The following is a 19,903-nucleotide window of genomic DNA, read 5'->3' as shown; positions in this document are numbered from 1 at the left end:
GTGTTTTGGCTCCTTGGTAGACACAAGGACAGCCTAGCTGCTTGCCGACAGTGCAGAGACATACTGAGCTTCTTTATCTGGAAAGCTGATATATAAGAAGGGGTATGTGACACTGTCTGAGATTAGGACTTCAGAATGGTATAACCGTGCCTGCTTTTCACCCTTTTTCCTTGATATGAGGCAATATATCATAACACAAGCATATATATTCTCTACTATTCATCTGCATCTCAACATTGATTTTTCTGCACAAGAGCCTGAATGATTACCAGTAGCAATGAGGCTTTGTTTGTGGGGCACTGTTCAAAACAGTGTGGTTGCAAAGTGCTGTACAGAAAGCAGGACAATAGATCACAATCCAAACTCAAAAAGAAAAGCAAACACAGTTAAAATAACAATATATGAAAGCACGGCATAAAACCTGGACAGACAGACTATGAGAGGTAGGCTAAGTAATGAATTAATTAACGATAAGAAGAAATGGATGATAAAGAAATAATATTGTATTATTTATTTAAAAACAACTTTTGGTTAAAGTAAGCTTTGAAGAGTAATTTAAAAGTAGATGCAGAGTTTGTTAGGCTTTAATATGTTCACAAAACAAGCAAAATTACTACCACAGGCAACAAGAAATTCTTCTTTGTGTCTTTCCCCCCTGCTTTTTAAAATATTGCAAAGAGAAAAATAAAGGTTAGGGACATGACACATTAGCTATTCCAAATAAATGTGCAACCCACTCCTACATTACCCTTGTCTCATTTGCTTATTAATATTCCGAACAGCCTCTCGTGTTTCCATCAAGCAACCAGAATGCAGCTGAATTAGTTGATTTCAGGCACCTGTTTACATCAGACACTCAGGAGCATTTAGGCAGATGACCCACAGGTCACACTTTATAATCTAATCCCTGGCTCCCATCCTATATAAATAATAAATACACGCATAGCTTAATGCAGCCCTGAGCAGTTACAGTCTATTAATTTTACAGCTACATATTGGGCAATCCAATATATACCACCCACTCACCTCACAGCTAGAGGTGTGATTAATATAAAGACTGGTCAAAATAATATAAACACCTGTCAGCATAACACAAAGGAGCTGAACAGCATCACAAATAATCATAAAGCTGGACCACAATATATAGGCTACCTAATTACATGCAATTAGCTGCACTTTTACTGCGCAGTCCTCTGAAGTGTTATAATTGCTCTGAGTTCGGTTATTTTTAATAAGCTTCTTTTCCTTTGAAAACAGACAGGAAGCTGGGCTAGCTGTGTTAGATGGGGCTGCCACTGGGTAAATGTATTGCAGATCTAACAGCGGGTTCAAATCAGATAGCATCCACCTCTGCACACATACGAAAGAGAGAGAGAAAAAAAGCATGCATATTAATTTTGCCACTAATGAAACTGAAACTGAAAGGGATGCTAATAATGATAATTATATTTTTGTTCATACCCTGGTTAGACTTTCGTGATGGTCATACCTTTTAAACGACTTGGCCTTGCACACCTACGAGAAACAAGCATTGAGACTTGGTTTAATACAGTGCAGCTACACAGCTACAAGGAAACGCAAAGAAAAGTAAATACTACAGTAACTGGAGTTTTCGCCGTTACTCTTATGTTAATGTAACGGATCAGAGCCAGAGCCGCAGGTCACAGCTCAGTCCTCGGCAAATAAAAGAGGAAAGCATCTCAACCTGTTGCTTTTGAGGAAAGCTGTTTGTCGGTTTTGCAGCCACTCAGAGCGACAATACCAGGAAACATGAGGCGGCAGCTGCTGTTGTGAGGAGGGCTGGCCTCACGGTAATGACTGGAGTCAGGTAACCGCCGGACAGACCGACTCTGGTCCTCCTCACACACGCATACACTCCAAAAAAGCGGGTTTGGAAGAGCAGGAGAGCGCCGAAAGGCAGGACTCTTTCACTTTTTCAAGCGCTTTCTGTTTGACGAGGACTTTATTTTCTTTCAAAGTAAAAAGTTTCACACATTTGACGACGCGTCGTCCAGCCTCCATGTGACGACTGTCACATTTTGGGGCCAGCTCCGCGCTGAAGCTACTCAGGTGTACAGTTACACTACCCGGGGAGTTTGTGTCGCATTTTTTGTAACTCTTCTTGCTCTCTTCATAAAATTGATTGAGCCGGAAGAAGGGTCACTTTTTTTTCTCCCCGCATTTTTTTTTAACTTTTCTATTTTGTGTAATTCAGCTTTCCCACCGTGTTGGACTTATAATATCATCAAGCGGGCAAGCCTGAGCTGGTGAGTAACAGCGTAATGTTTTCATTTTCCCCGTGAATATTCTTTGCATGATTTGCAACAAGTATTTGGTGTACGTGGTCGGTTGACACCTTTTGAGTTTGAGCCAAGAGGTGGAAGTGAGCCCAGCCACAGTGTTGGGACAGCCCATGCTGCTGTTGACTTGTCTGACCTCTGTTAAGCATTCTACATTAATGAGTTACCTTTTGATTAAAGCCATTAAGAAATAATTTTAAAAGGGTCGCATATGTTATTTTTTTCGGACCCTCTTTAGTTTCTTTAATCCTGATCAAAAACATTAATACAACTCACAGAGAAAATTTTGGTCCTGCATGTTAGGACTTTATCATTTAACCCCCCACCAAAAAACCCCCAACTTTTCACAGTTAAGTATCAGACTATTTGCGTCTCTGTTCTCCAATATCTTTCTATCAGTTTTGAGAGATAGGGTAATTACGCCCATGAGGCACAAGTCTGCAGTTCATTTAGAGTAGCTTCAAGAAATGTGGTTTGAGATAGAGGCTCCATCTTTTTGCATGTTTGTAGTTATTGTTGCAGCTGCATGTCACCAGCGGTGCTCGCAGACACCCCGCACACGGATACACAGCAGGCAGATTTTAAGGTGTGCATATCAGATCAACCACACATTTGTTTTTCTCGCTCTCATGACTCACTAACTTACAGCGGAACACATTGCTGTTTCATCATTTTCGCCAACAGCCATGCAGGATCTGTGTTCTGAGTTTCGCTTTTAAACAACCAGTATTTAACTTGCAGCCTATCAAACAAAGGCTGCTTAGCATGCAGCTGAGTATACTGATTTACAAGCCGAGCGCCCAGCAGGAGCTCCAGACATGGCTCGTCTTCTGTCAGGTTGAAGGACTGAGGGCCTTGAGGCCATTTGGAGAAAGAAGGAGACTGAAATGTCAACCAAGAGCAAGTTGTGCTGCATTCAGCTGCTGTCACATTTTCATCTGTTTGATTCCAACTTGTGTTTTTCTGCTCTTGCACAGTGACAGTTTTATTTTTATCTTAAATAACCATTAAACTCGCTAATATCTTCTGTGAGAAGCCAGACAGCACATCTGTCTAAGATAGCCTTCGAATGTTCCACATTATGTGGACACAAATGAAACATGCATGAAGGGTATTTTTTAATTTCATACTTTTAATGGTGTGGATGTCTTTGTTGCATTTTGGCTGTCACAGCAGTCTCTCTTGCTTTGTGTCATAGTAATAAAGCCAACTCCTGTGTAGCAAAAAGTGACGGCCTGTTTGTTGTTGTTCAGCTGAAAAGTTTTATCTTTGATGCACAAACAATATACCATAGCAGCCAGATCCGCATGCACGTCGCTTGCAGAGCATTTAGATTTTATATGAATCTGCAGAAATCTACACAAAAGTGCAAAAAGGAAGAGAGAGCGGGCTGTTAAAGGCAGATAAAAGGACAGGAGAGACTGTGTGGTCGTCAGCACCACCAATCAGCAAGAGTTTTATCTTTTCAAATCCTGTTGAAAAGAGCATTGGAGAGTTAGACTCTGACAAGGCAGAGGGAGATTAAAAAACAGAAAGATAAAGGGGAGGAGACAAAAGTGTAGCTGGGAGTGATGAAACCCACCACTTCTTTGCTTGGCAAACTGGGTGATGGATGAATTTCCAGCAGGAGGGAAATTCCTCACTGTCAAATCGCCTCCAGCATTTCTCCGTGAAAGTCTGTCCATCCCTGGTTTAAGTGAGATTGGATTTACACATTTCTTTGCCCCTCACTGAAGCATTGACACCAGTAACCAACTCCTCCATGATTGTTAGCACATTGTCAAATTTTAGCTGAGCTTTTTACACAAGTGCAACTTTTTCCATTAAAAGTATGTTCTGTGGAGCTTTGCCTGATTAATGATTCCCTCTGCTCACTGTGTGGTACTGCTTGGGCGTACTACCTCACACACACTCTGTGCCTCATGCTTCTATCTCAGTGTGCAAAATGCACATCTTGCTTCAGGTTATTTTTTTGGCTAAACAGAGAATTAGACTCAGATTGCAGAGCATGGGCAGAGCTGGTTCCTGTGCAAACAACAGATTACTATGATAATGGTCACATGTAAAGCTTTTTTTTAGTCTTTCCTATTGCGACAGAAAGGTCTCAGCATTCTAGTATTATTTGGTTTAGGTTTCATTTGCCAGTATTTAAATTTTAGCAACTGGAATTCGAATTTTAGGCAAAGCTGTTGTGTCCCACTATGACTTTATGACTCATACTGCAGTTCCTCCACCAATTAGGTATTGCATCAAAGACATCATACATGGATAGATTCTTACTTAGTTCCTAATATGGGCCAAGCTTTAAAACAGAACTTAAAAGCGTCCCTGGTTAGAGCCTTCCAGCTTTTTGCACTGCTATGTTTTTAAAACTTGACATGCCCTGTTTGTAACACAGGCTTTCTTGTTAGAAATCTTTTTGCCCAAGCCAGCATAACCTTCAAGATATAACCTAGTTTAACTTTTCCGATTTTAGTAGTGAAGATATTGATTTGTGTAAAAGGATGGATTCTCCCTTTAAGAAGAGTTCATCCTAGAATATTGTTTCCTAGTTTGCTTACATGACCTTGGAGGATGTTTCAGCGATATGTCACCATGTCACTTCGAAGATGCCTCACATGGCAACCATTCCCTAATACTGAGCTATCAACAGTGGTATAAGATTCATCTTTTTGTCAGGTCTCTTTAGCTTGTCTTGTTTAGGCACAGACGACTGTTTTTCTCTTCAAATCAACGCCTGTGTGTGGTATTCCTTTCATTTGCAATAATAATGACTTAAAGCCTCAGAAAATCCTCGCTGACAGTACGAACAGGGAGGGGGTGGATGGAAAAACATTTACTATCTTCAGTTTACTGGGTAAAGAGTAAAGATCCCTTCTTTTGTCTGCACAAGAAAAGTATTAATCAAGCGGTCAAGGATTAGGGAGTTAAGTAATGTGTTATGGCAGCGAAGGAGTCTGAGGAGATAACAAGAAATATCAGAGCTGCCTGAAAGCTGTCTGAATACTTTAGCTTCTTAGCTTGCCAGCATTTAAAACATCCCTCTAATGCATTTCTTTTTAAATTGTGGTGTAAGATTGCAGTCTTCATTAAGATGTCACCTGTGCCTTTGTGGCTTTTATCATATATTAAACGTTGGAGGAAAGTCAACTTGTAAAATTCAAATTTATACATAGAAAAGGAATGTTAATGAACCGCCACAGGATAATCTGGCCTTTCTGATGGACATACAATGGTAATTAACAGCAAATTAAGCTGCTGCTTGTGCAAAACTGTTGATCATTTAAGTACATTTTCAAGCAAAAATCCAAAAAGGTTATCTGAATCAGTGTCTCAGTTGTGATTTTTCTTTGTGTTACTCTTTATATGATAATAAATTAACAACACAAGCGCTCCATGACAAACCTTGTGCTTTTAGAAATGTGGGAGGGTGATACGAACCAAACAACTGATCAATAATGGAGAACAATGAGAGTAACTGCTAGCTGCAGCTCTGTTTCAGAAACTAGAATGATTTGGTGTTTCTATCTGCAAATGAAACAAAGATGATAACATAAGTAATACAACCACAAGACATCAGAAAAAACAAAACAAAAAAAGCCCACAGTTGTGGTTACTAGGTTACAAAGTCAGGTTGGCCATCAAGCAATGCACAGATGTAACAAAAGAATCCCACTAATGCACACTGTACGCAACAATTACTCTGAACAATGTGGTAATCTTTATCTGAAGTATTGGATGTTTAAAACACTGGAATAGCATGGTTGCAAAACAGGAACTGGATATGTTTTAGATTATGTGCACTAAAGTGGTTTAACAAAACAGCCCAATTAAAAAAAACAAAACTGAAAGGACTGTGTCCACATTTTTGGTGAGTCTGTGTCTTTGTGGTGGGAGAAGCTGAAGTCTTCTCACATTTTTGTGATTCCAGAAATCAGTCTAATGTTAGGCATCCTTCCATAGCTGCAGCCAATGTGTGATGCTCTTGTCTAGTCAATTATATGGTAAACCACATCTTCTCACTGCCACTTCACAACTAATTTTGGAAGAACCTCACCTGTAGCTGAACTGCACAAACTGCCAGTGACAGATCTACATCCCACACTGAAAATATAACTGATGTACCAAGCATAGTTTGTCTGTAGGGGCTTGGTGGCTGTGGTTTAGTCCTGGCAGAAATGCTTATTGCAATCACAGCATAAACACGGTATTTTCATCATCAGAGGGGGTTGACATGTGTTGTTTTCTTTTGCTGCCTAGAGGTATGTGTCCTTGTCCGCTATTCAGTAAAATACAATTAGTACAACTACTGCTTGGTCAAGAAAGGTCCTATGCTCTTACGTCTGCCCCTCCCAGTAAAGAAAGGTCCAGAACACATGATGATGTCTGTACCTGGAAACCCATCCATATTACTTGTTCCCTTATTATTGAAGTTTATTTTGTATAATTGTTTGCAGTCACGAGTTTTTATACCAATTAATGTTCAACATGTTGTTTTGAAGTTGCATTTAAACCCCCTTTCCGTGTCTAATGGCAACCATGAGAGATTGTGAGCTGTAACCTTTCTGGATATTTGAAGAAACGTGTGTATCATACCTGCTCTGAAAGGTTTTGTTCTTACTGGACTCTTCACTCTTACTGGATTTCTGTCAATAAGTCTAACTAGACACAGAGCTTGTGATGGAGTTGCAGGTGTTACGTGCCAGACTTTAATGGCCAACTCCAAAGTTTGGCTCTGTAGATAAAGAGAGTTATTACCTTCATACATTGACTAATAGCCTGTTTAGTGTGGTAAAGTGTTATTGAGTCAGCTGCTATTGAAACCCTTGCCAAGCCTATACTTCTGCTACAAAAGACTTTTCAAGCATATATGGTTGGAAATAATATTCATTTACACCATTTTAATAGATTTCAGTACTGCAAAGAACCAAACATTCTTGTACAGAATAAGGTGGTGTAGTTAAGTTTTGGCCGTACGTAAAACATTTTCCAACCAGGTAGGCTCAGTCCACAAACTGACAAGCTAAGGGACCAAAATCATTTCACAACTTGCTGCCACTAAATTAACAAACAACGGGGATACAATGAGTCAGTGATGGGAAACTATTTATTCGTTGACCTCCTCTCCCCTCCAAAAGTATGCAGTTTGCAGCCAGTCACAGAGGCGTCCTTCCTAATCAGTTGATTATGTCTGTTTGTGTCAGCAGGTCTGATTCTGCATCCCCAGCAGATCACAGCAAAGTATACTGCACTCACTAATGGACTTTTGGAAGAAATCTCCAACATTTTGCTGCTTGTATTAAAGGATCTGAATTTCCTTAAGAAACAGAGCCTGCTCATCTCGTTCTTGTATGCAGCCTTAACTTGTATACAGCACTGGTCTTCCAGCCCGTTGTTGATGTGGACGCCCAGGTACTTGTACTCTTCCACCATATCAACATCCTGCGCCAGGATAGACATGGGTTGTGTAGCTGTCCTCTTCCTTCTGAGGTCATCTCTCTGGTCTTATTCACATTCATAAGCAGATTATTTCTCCCAGACCACTCCACAAAACCACCCACTAGTGTTGTATACTCCTTCTCATGCCCATAACTAATGCATCCAACCACTGCAGAATCGGTTGTACTGAAAGTCTGAGGTGTACGAGGACTTGAGATAGCATGACCTGTGGAGTTTATGTACCTCATATTAAGAGTGGGATTTTGGATTTATGTGATAAATAGGAACCAAGGAGGTAATGTTCTACATTTGGAGGATATGAGTGAATAAGGTCATGGTTTCTTAATGTGGTTTCTTATCTACCTCTTAATTCTTAAGTTTCATTGTATTCACAGAATAAGCATTATGTGATCAACAAAACAACCCCTTTTATTTTATTTTGGTGTCCTGGTGCAGCATCATCTTTTGTCTAAAATGAGCAGTTTTAGCTCTTGAACCTCTCCTTAAGCCAAGATGATTATATTATGAATTTTCCCAGTCCGACATCACACATGTAAGAGTATCTAAGCACAAGCATTTCAAGTATGGGGTGACTTACACAGACAATGAGTTTATTATTTGCAGTTTTGGCCATCTTTAAATATGAGCATCCAACATGATAATAGTGTGTGTGTGAATGACTGAAAGTTGGAGAAATTGTAATAGATCCCCTTTAAGTGGAAAAGAAAATCAAGATGAACGACACTGTACTCTACCCAAGGAGTGATTTGGAGCAAAGGCCAGGGGACAGATGTATAAAACTGTGTCACATCTGTGTGAACGAAGGAAGAAATGTGTATATGGATTCTTTTCAGAAAATGTGTTCATCTTCATCTACAAGCCCCATTAATTGAAATCCCGCACACCAAATGTAAAATCAAGAAACTCCGAGAAGAGTAGAAAAGGAGAACTGCTTTATTAGATGTTCTTTCTTTTGGAATCAGGACTGAACAAACACTACTGAAGGAAAAGACTTCTATGCAATAGCAAAGGAACCAGGCAGGGGTGAAAAAAAGGAGAAGTCGTCAGACTACAAATGTGAGGCAAAAAAAGCATATCAGCACAAAAAAAGCTTGAGGGCAACATGAAGAAGAGCAGCAAACCCTGTTTTATCTGTGATAGCTTACTCCACTTGTGTTTAGAGCCACTCAGCTTTGGGTGGCTCTAAGAGCCCGAGATGAAGACGGAGACACAGGTGCACAAACTGTTGAATGTTTTTATTAGATAAGCTCAAGATAAATAAGGCAGTTAATTATTTAGCCTAATAAACTATTCCACAATGCCAGAGCAGGCGTCTCTATGGACAACCATTACACATGAATGCAGCTGTTTATAACAATTACATAAGTATGAGTGTGTGTCTGTGCGCTTGTGTTTGCAATCCAAACTAAACTAAACATGTTAAAGCTGAAGTTAAGAAGTCTGAGAATATGTGAGGTGTGCATTTTTCTCTGGGTTTTTTTTTTCATAATGATGAAAAATATGTTGTTAAAAGAAGAATGTTAAAGAAAACATTAGGTCCTACAACACATCCCTGAGGAACGCCAAAGGTCAGCAGAGCAGAGTCACTCAGTGAGCAGTAGAAAAAGTTAATTTTGAAAAAGAGGGTTGTTTAAGTCAGCGGTCCCCAACCCCCGGGCCTCGGGCCGGTACCGGTCCATGAGTCGTTTGGTACCGGGCCGCGAGAGTAGAGGCTCAGGTGTGAAATGTATGGTTTTCAGGGTTTTTATCGGTTTTCAGCGTTATTTTGTTATCGTTTTTATCGTTAACTCGGTTTTCCTGGGTCTTTTCACGTGTGTTATGAATAAATCTTCTTTTTTTTCAGTACCGGTACTACTTTTATTTTGTTGTATTTATCTGCGACACCTTAAAGGACAGTCTGTGAAAATATTGTCGGGCATAAACCGGTCCGTGGCGCAAAAAAGGTTGGGGACCGCTGGTTTAAGTGACAGATTTCCCTAACTGTCTATGACTATGTTTAAAAAATATTTAAAAATGTTAGACTCTTTGGTAGGGTAAACCAGGTTTGTCAAACATAATGCCCCAGGGCTAGAATCGGCCCGGCAAGGACACTTTGAAAAATGTGAAGCTTAAATTGTAGACTTTTTCATTTTTCCCCACTATCTACTATAGAAATTTAACTATAGTACATGTTTTGTTTTCTACAACGGGCCCCCATTTAACAAAACAGAAAAAGAAGGGATTTTTCTTCTGTGAAATAACAAAAACTAGCTATGTTACCAGAACTTCACCTGTAATTTTACGCATTTGTTTGTTACAATTTAAGCACAAATGACGGATGTCTTTCATTCACTGCCATGACACAGCATTTTAATGTGTAGTTAAACATCTTTACAAGTTTGACTCATCTGGCCGTCCTTAGATCAAAGTAAGCTGTATGTGGCCCTCTGTGTAAAACGAGTTTGACATCCGGGGATAAACTATACCATAATAACTAAATCAGCCTAGCTAAGTCTGGCACTGATAATGCCCAAATGAAATGCAGCAAAATCATGTCACATTTCTAACATTGTGTTTACATAATGGTAAGCTGAGAGTGTTGACAGCTATGGATTGAAGGATCAGTGTATTGTCTTTAACGTATTTAATGATTGGTTGAAATTGTGTTTGCTTGTCCACAATGATTACAAGGAAGGAGGGAAGTTAAACATTAAGTTGCCTGACTAGACATTTGCAAGGTGACTGGATATCCTCCAGAACAAATTTAAACAAACACCACTTTGAAACTCCAAGGTCATTTTGTTACCTTAGTGAACTGTATCCTTAGGTTATTTCAAAACTTGAAATTTAAAGATCTTTTAAGAGTTCTTTTCACTGTATCTACAGATTGCTTTTCTAATGATGTGTTGTCCCGTTGTTGTTTTAAAAACGATTTAGGCTGCAGTACTATATGTGAGAATATGTCTGTAGTCATGACTGAGCTATGGGGCCCTGTGGCAAACAGGCCTACAGGCTTTTGACTCGGTGACAATAGCGAAAATGAACCGAGACTGGATTACAACAGTCCTGCATTCCTCTCCAAACCTGCCTGACACACACACATACACGCACTAATCCGGCACACAAGCAGACAGATCACAGAAGCAAGCCAATACATGTCTAACACACTCTTGCCTAAAGTGCAAAGAGAGTACTTAGGACAAGAATTGTGTGGGAATAGAAAGTCTGAAAATACTTGAGTAGAACATCCTAAAATAACACAATCATAAGTCTTAGTAACCAAAAAGAGGTCAAATCATTGATAACGATCATTAGATGTGTTTCACTGTACTCGCTCAGTTCTACTCCCAGACTTTTCTGTGCTGACTTGAAAATAAATGAAGTCCTGGCCCAGTCTGCATCATCAGTACGCTAGCCAAGAAATACATTTTAAAATTGATTAGTATTTAATTCAGAATTTGTTCGCAGCCTTTGTTTATTAGATTCTGCTGCATGAATGCCACCTGTCACGACCTGCTTTCAGTTAACACAGTCGACAGTTTCCTAATGCACAGAGTGGTGAATGATTAAACCACAAAGCAGCACAAACAGATAACCTGAAGGCAGAAATATAAATGAACATCCTCACTGCCTGCGTGCATCATTGAGCAGAGGAGGCAGAGCCACTTTGGGCTGGGGAGAAAAGAGTCTTCTCCTTCATTTTGATGACATTTTGCCAGTGCACAAGGCTTCTAAAGTGCTCTTTGAAAAGAACAAGCCCAGTCTGTCCAAGCCTAGTTGAAGCCTCCTTTTCACATCAGCTCCTAAATGAAGTCTAAACAAAACAAGAGTAATTGTATTTTCAAACCCAATATGGTTTTATCAGGTTCTAATGAATGAATAGTCAAAAGTACCCAGTATGTTTTCCAAACTAAATTTATGCTTAGTGAACAGTTTCGGTATATAAGCTTGTGTCAAGTTTAAAACTCAGTTTTAGTCCAATATTTTTTATGGAATAGAGCGTTTATAAGAGGATATCATCAAAGGTTATTTCAGGATATTCAGTAATTTACTTACAATGTGAATGTCACTTTTGTATTTCTAGGAAAAATGACTATTTTACAGTTTTAACTGTTAGTGCACTATTGCAGGTGAAATTACTATCGCATTCCTAGTTTTATTCTAGCTTTGTTGTGAATGTGTCTGCACAGAATGAAGACAGGGGCGTTATAAAGAGTCTTGGTGTGAACTTAATGTGTGCGGGTAGACTGTTAAAAGTGGTGTTACTGCCTCAAGTGTCTTGTCAGGACTTGTCAGAACAGGTGTCTGAAACTCTGATCCCCCTCTTAACTTCACTTCCTCTAATTCTTGTTCTCCCGCTTGTTTTAACCTCTCTACTTCCTTTTATGTCTCCGTCTCATCTGTCTTTTATGCTTTCTTTAATCTCCCCTTACTTTTTTCATTTCTGAAGCTCGCCCTGCTCCTCCAAGTTAGGAGGTTTTAGTCATTTTAAAATTACAGATTCATTTCAAGTTTACACTTCTAGAGCTATTATGTAAACAGTATACGTCTTGCAATGACACTGGCACCATGTACCAAAGTGAAATATACTGTAAAAGGTTATAATGACTGTAATGACATCGAGTTACCCTCTCTCGCTTTCCTGTGAAGCCTCATCTAACATATAATCTTCACTCATCTGAGTGTAACACCACCCACTCGGTGCATTCCACCTCAGGGTTAAAAACCAGTGGTTTCCTACTTATCGGGAAAACTAATACGTACCTTGACTACCTGTGCACAGTGTTTCGTAGCTGCAGATAGAGGGAATTTGTGCATACCAAAACACTGAAAGCACAGTGATTACGCATCTTACAGTTTAAGGGTGACACTTTATAACTGTCATGCAGGGTCATGACTTAGTCTACATGCAAACAAAAAGCTGGGTGGTAACCCAGCTATTAGCCAGTGCTTTCATGATGGTCATTTTGCAAACATCTTCCTTGTCAATTCGATGGGTTTCACCTAGGCCAGGGAAACACGGCTGAAACCTTTAGTGATATTAATAGGGATATTTTATTAGACCCACATGCTGAACAGTGTGTTGCATTCCTTTGCAGTTTCTGCTGGCCCTGCAGTGGGACAGTGGCTATAGTGTTTGGAAGTGCGTGGGCTTAATTGCAAGCTGTCCACAGCTAAGAAGATGTGGATAAAGGCACACCTTGGGTGGTTTTAGATGGCCACTCATCATGCTCTCATAGCTGTGTTTTTCAAAGCAGTGACTAAGTTGCACTGTCATCGACTGCAGTAAACCAAACAAAACTAGCTGTAAAACTAAAAGTTTAACTACTGGTTTTGTTTTAATTGAAGCTTGAGGCTGGGATTAGGCTCACTTGTGGATGCACACAAACAGCTACAGGCACCACGGATGAGCAGTTACTGTTGTTCACTTTTTCAAGTCCCTGAAGAGTACATCTCGAGTACTGGAGTACAAATTTGAGGGCGCTGATCCTCTGATGACAAAATTCGCATCACTCAAACTGAATCAAGCCTTTATTTATTCATTGAGATGAAAACTCTTAACACATTTTCTGTCATTTGCACAAAAATGTCACAAATAGTAGCAAAAAATGTATATTAAAAATAATTTGTTCAATGTTCAAAAGGTCAATTTAACATTTTGTGCTTCGTTTTAGGTTCAATTCGATTTTCATTTATACAGTCACAGTTCTCAAAAGTTAATGGTTTTCAGTGGTGGCTTAAGGGAAGTGTTCAGTGCATCATGGATGATAAATGAAATGCAATTATTTTATCTTTTTAATAGCCCAATCGCAAAGTCGTTACATTGTATAATGTTAACTTTCCTTAGAGACGTCCAACCCAACATACCATAATTTAAGGCGTGAAGAGATTCACTGACTTTACAGACCAAATAAAAAATACTGAAATTTTACCTTAATCTAGTCCAAATTTAAATATAATCTTTGTGAACATTATGAAATCTTCAGTACAAAATAATAATCCCCTGTTAGCTCTTAATTACATTAAGACTGCCTGAGCTGACTTCACACAAACCTTCAGATCACAGAGGTGTTTCCGCACACTGACACTTCTAAAACTGAGCCATTCTATAAAGTGCGTACAGTTAGACTCTTACAGCAATCTGACTTCTTCACATTTGGATAAAACAGATAATCCTGCATGTTAATCATGCTCAGTAAGCCACGATGACTCATCCAAGCTGCGTCGCGCATTATTCTTCAGCTTCATCATACATATGTATGTTCTGGATGACCGTGTTAATCTCTGCAGCCCCTCTGCTGATTTGATGAGTGGATGACAAGGTCTTAACAAAGGCCTCGCCATGCTGTCGCTTTTGATCAGTCGCTCAGCCTAATGGCTGTGGAACTGATATTTCTCACCCCAAATCCATCTAGACTTAATATTTTAAATGTGTGTGGCAGATGGTGAGTTTGACATAGCCAGTGATCAGAAGCTTGCCCGTCTTGAGAACCACTCGGAGGGCAGCATCGAGCAGTAGGTAGCCATATACGGTATTTAGTATTCTTTCAGCCATCTGTGTTTGCCTGAAGACATAATGGCTGCACAAACTGTAGTTTAACAGCACAGAATATGTCAGTAGGCACAGCAAGGCAGACTTGGTAGATCATTTTGTCAGATACAGGATAACACTATTCAGTCAAGCTGCAGTATTGACTAAAATTGTTCCCAATAAGTATTTCCTGTACCTTTCTGAGCTATTTGTGACACAAAAGAAACTAAACCTTCCATAAAGAAAGAGCTCCCTATCATTCGCTTTGCTTCATTTCTGTACATGGATCCATGTAGCACTGACATTCCAGGTCTAATAGGTTACAGTGTGTAACTTTTTCTCCCTGCTTCAAACCAAGTGAACCAAACTCCAGTTGGGAAAGAGAATCACAACCGGAGTTCATGAATCAGCCGAGGATTATGAATATGATTCACTTTCTGCCCACCTAATCTGCCCAGGAACAGGTTACGTTCAAGATAAGAGACCAGCACATATGAAAATCACTTCCAATTGACCAGTTACCTCTTTGAAAATTGCATCATCATTCATTCCTTCTCAGAATATCCTGCAGCCCTGCGTAAGAGATAGTGAGGTGTATAGATTTCAGAGACTGCTTAAAATCTTTGTCTTTCCTGGCGAGCATCATGAGGAATATAGATTCCAGCAGAGTCAGCCCTTTTTTCATGCAATCTATAAATTTCTTTTTAACCACTGACTGCAAGTATTTTTAAACCCTTGCTGTTGTTCTTTTTCTCACAGATGTGACTTATCTGTTTCCATTGTTTCATGTCCAACTCTTTGTAGTTGTTGACCTTTTGTATAAGCGTAGGTTTTCTTGCTGGTTGTTTATTTGTTCTTTACTTGCTTTCAGACAGTTTAATATTACGATCTGAACACTGAACACTTTTCCTAAAACACACGCATTCACACAGTGCTGCTAGGGCTGGAACAACGCTGCTGTTTTTAGCATGTAACGTATTTAACCTTGTCATAGTTCATATATATAGTTTGCTCTTTGTAAAATGTGTCTGCTCTGCTGCTAGTAGATCTTTCCTGACTTGTGACTGGTCATAAGTTCATAAGCTGACAACATCACCCATTTAATTTGAATGTGGTCGTAGCTATATTGACAAATCTTTGGTAGATTCAAATATTTTATAAGCAGCTTTGTATTTGCCCTTACTGCAGAAATTAGGTTTAGTGGAGCAAGATCGCAAAAACATATCTTTGAACTTGCTTTGAGGTACAACCCCGGATGGAGTTCTGTGGGTGTGTGCTATGTTGGAGCAGGATACTGCGGGCAGAACGAAGACCAGCCCACTACCTGCTCAACAGAGACTCTATTGTGTGTGTGTGTGTGTGTGCGCACACATGCACTTGTGAGTGTATTACCTGACAGGATCCTATTGATCCCGCTGAATCTTTTTCACTGCTGTAAAACTTAAGAGACCAAATGAGAGCAAAGAGATTTGCTCCTTGGAGGTGCTTTTGTTCCATCACTGTCTCCTCTCTCAACACTGTTTAGTCAGATTGTCAGTGCATTAAACTCACTTTAGTCTTAGCCACTGGAACATGTCTTTTGATATCCTCCTGCAGTGAGTCCTTTGATGCTTTCAAGCAAATGCGTTCCCTTGTGATGACTTGTGCAAGCTTACTGTTCGCATCTGCAAAGGTAACCCTCTGATAAATCTGAGATTCGTAGGTGGATGATTTTCTCTGCGCTTTTATATTCACAAATTGTTTTATCCTCTTTGTTACGTAGATGCTAGGTTGTAGTTGGAGTTATGAAGTGGATAAATGACTTGGAGTGGCTCTGTGATGTCTGCTGTTGATTCTGATAATCCTCAACATGCTCCGGTGTCTACTACACTGTTAGCTCTGTGATTTAGAATGCACACACAAATTGCACATTAAACTTTTTTTTTTTTGTGATTTGTGCGCAGACACACACACGCGCGCGTGTGCACACACACACACACAGAGCAGTGGAATGTGGTGTTTTCATTTCCCTGGCCTGGACTGTCAATCAGAGGATGTTGGCCGTGTGCTTTTGAGACAGAACGATCCAAGCTACACAAATTCCACTCATACCACCCACTCATGTACAGCACACACACACACACACATAACCCACATAAACACACCTTCCCACTGCGTGTCAGATTTATTTCCATCTAGATATGCAGGATGTCCATCTCCAATAAGTAATTTCTGCTGCTGGGTCTGCAAAGCAACCAAAAGTCAATAGCTGATGAAAAAGCACTTTACTACAGTTTGCTCTGTCCATCCCTCAAGCTAAAGAATAATTGCTTCTTTGACTGACTCGTCTCCAAATGAAGTTCAGTCTGCTAATTTGTTTTACAGTAAGTTTGCAGGCTCTTTAAATCTGCCTCTTCCTGAGCAAGAGCCGGTGACGAAAGCAGAGGATGCATCGGTTCAGAGATCAGGGTCGGTGAGATTGCACGCTCTCCTGTCGAAGGATGATGTTTTCGCTCTTCCTGTTCCCAAGCACTTTGGTGGAAGGATATTTTGAACTTGCGGTGGCCTTGAAATACTTTGTCTGTCTCTCTTTGTTTCACAGATTAGAAAATGTGAAACTTTCCAGATTGAACTTTTAGTCCCAGTGTGTTTTTGAACCTTTTTTTTTTGCTCCTGTCATCTTTGACTATTCCTTTCTGCAGTTTAAATGCTACAGTTGAAGACTCTATTCCCCAAGGCTGAAAAGAACTACAGCAATACTGAACAGAAACACAAATAGGACATTTAGAAGCAATATTGTAAATGAGCCTCAAGCTGATGCAATAAACTTTATACTTGATTTCAGCGTATGAGGTTTGCTTTTATGAAAGAAAAAAAGCTAACACTGTTAGTACTTAGGTAAGCTTATAGTAATTGAGGACACACGATACCGCACACTTATCTGCTCCCCACTCCTCTCAGTCGGCACCTTCTTTTATATTATTTTTATTTTTTTGATCTCCCATCTCCATCCCCACATCTCTTCAAAGCCCCTTTCACATAGTCATACATTGCCATTATGCATTTTTATGTGATTATTGTTGCCTTTAAGCCTGTAACAGAGCCAGTCACAGAGCTGAATCAACATCTGTGTGAAACAGGGAGCCAGCATAGCAGGACGCCATCCTGCACACCTACACTGCTGTGTTAGTCGTCAACCCTCTTTGTTTGCTTCGGGTTGAACCAGGAAAAGCAGTTTAATGAGGGGGTATTCTTAGCGTCATTATAGGATGAACTGTGAAAGGAGCTTTAAAAAAAATGGAGCAGAAACTTGCGGTGCTGGCCACCCTGCTTCTCTGTATTTCTGTCAGCAGCATGATTTCATCCTCACCCACAATCAAAATGTAAATGGGTGGCCTTTCAGTGACTCCCTCTCCTCACCGTCCTCCCCTATAATCTCAGTTTTTGACTAAATTGATGCAATTTCCCCAAAATATATTTAGGGTGTTATAGTGCTCCTGTTTAAGCCAGTTGTTCATCACAGGAGCTTTGTCAGTCATTTATCCCAATGTAGCAATGTCTGGACTCAAAGTGCACCATGTCACAATCTTGCTAGTCTCATACCAAAAGTTCAGTTTCCATGCTTCACTGCAGTTGCTGCTCTCATGTTTGAGTCATTTATTATTTTTAAATAAGGTTCTGAGCTCAGAAACATCCTTTAGATTTCTATGACACCCATGTAGCAAGCTTATAGACATTGCATCTTTCCTACCACTATAGGTTGTATTCCACCTAATAGAGACCAACATGAGGCATTGATGCATGTGATGACTGCCTATCAGGTAACACTGACTGTGCTGATTGCATCCCACGCAGACTCTTTAGAGACTTTCTTTTTAAAGTGGTTTTTGTGGTATTTTCTCAGACTTTTCTTTACATTCGCCCTGTGATTTAGCTGAACATCAAAGTTTGTAGGGAAGTTGTTCTGGTCTTTTGATTAAGTGCCTTGCCTTTTAGAAATAACACTACCCAACTTTCCCATTTTTCAGTCTCATATGCAGTCAATTGTGCACTCCCCGTCGGTGTGGATCAGAGAACAGCACAAACTGCGAGCTGTAATTCTATAATACTTGTAGTTTGCATTGCAGACACCCTACTGTTCCTCCATCTGTTCCCACAGAGCTAATGTCACTACACAAGCACTTGGTATACAGACTTCATGACTCCCCACTAGGCAAATATACATTTTTACATACACATGCATGCACGGCAAATATGCACCACATTCTTTTGCAACGGGGCAGGAGGAATGTTTGTAAAGAAACCCTGCTGGGGTAATGCTGAATGACGGTGACGCAACTCGACTTCCTCAGCCTTCCAATGAACACATCAATTAGCAGTTCATTGAAGTGTCCAAGAAGGGCCAACAGGCTGATGCAAGTCAGCGTGAATCGGTCAACTGGCGCTAAGCAAATGTATGGTTGCATCCCTTGAAGCTGCCATTTATTTCTGATAGTGGATAGTTGACCCTTACATTTCTCAAGAGAGATCTTTTCTATACCAGCCATTTTTATATGTCACAGAGGGGAAAGCACTACGACATCTAGAACTTTGAAAAACAAAGTTATTGATGGCTGAATTCTGCTCTTCAACCTGTCCTTGTATTGTTTATGTTGGCCCACATTCACACTGCTTTGGTTCACTGGCAAAATGGTTATTGTTAACGATATCTCAGCATTGCTAGACACACACAGACTACTGTGTGTGAGTGTGTGTGTGTGTCTGTGTGTGTGATAGAGGGTCATACCACTGAGAGCAGATAGCTTCAATTGGCAAGCTTTGTGTTCGACGCAAATTACAGCATTCAAAACCAAATCTGGTTTAATGGAACTGATCTAAGCTGGCATGTAGCAGGTGTTACAGGTGAAGCATTATCTGTAATTAAATGCTGTAGTGGCAAAACTATGATTATGACCACATGACTTAATTGCCGCTGTCTGCTTCTGGGATGTATTGGATTTAGGCCAAATTAACAAAGGCCCTGAAGTCCCGCACATTTATGCGCTGCTGGGCTTTCTTAATGCCAGAATATGATTGTGGGAGTCGTGTTAATATTCACAGTTGAGGTGAAAAGATTCATAGTTTAAAAAAAGATTTCATATTCATATGACTCCTAATTTGGGGGGGGGGGGGTTGTTGACTTGACTTTTCAGTTTGTACTTGGGTGGTCTGCATTCGAGTGTCAATGAGAACGGGATAAAGATTAGCACCTCCAAGTCTGAAACCGTGGTTATCAGTCAGAAAAGGATGGATTACCCAGTTAGGGGTTGGTAATAAGTAGCTCTACCAAGTGGAGGAGTATCAGTATCTTGGGTCTTGGTCATAAGTGAGTAGAGACTGGAACTGGAGACTGAAAATTGGTTTGGTGTTAGCAGTGATGTGGACGTTGTAGCTGTGGTGAAGTGAAGCTGTTGATTTACTGGTCGATCTATGTCCCTACATTCACCTATGGCCATGAGCTCTGGGTGAGACTGAAAGATTGAGATAATAGATACAAGTGGCAGAAATGAGTTTCCTCCCAAAGGTGGCAGGGTGTCCCTTAGAGACATGGTGAAGAGCTTGGTCATTCAAGAGGGGTTCAAGCCAATATCCCCCATGTGGAGGTTCAAGCATC

General features: G+C 40.1%; 1 protein-coding gene across 7 annotated transcripts in view; it reads left to right on the top strand.

The window, feature by feature from the left end:
* The first annotated feature begins 1,721 nt into the window (after positions 1 to 1,721).
* Positions 1,722 to 19,903, top strand: part of palm3 (paralemmin 3) — a 34,946-nt gene continuing 16,764 nt past the window's right edge. For 4 of the 7 annotated variants that reach the window (XM_026170621.2, XM_026170620.2, XM_026170616.2 and 1 more), the window contains exon 1: positions 1,835 to 2,267. The gene's annotated coding sequence lies outside the window, so the exon portion shown is untranslated. The other 3 variants (XM_026170618.2, XM_026170617.2, XM_026170619.2) reach the window with 3 other exon arrangements.

The sequence above is a fragment of the Astatotilapia calliptera genome, chromosome 6 (genome assembly GCF_964374335.1).
Source record: "Astatotilapia calliptera chromosome 6, fAstCal68.1, whole genome shotgun sequence".
NCBI classification, from domain to species: domain Eukaryota; kingdom Metazoa; phylum Chordata; class Actinopteri; order Cichliformes; family Cichlidae; genus Astatotilapia; species Astatotilapia calliptera.
This window is presented reverse-complemented; position numbering and strand designations above follow the sequence as displayed.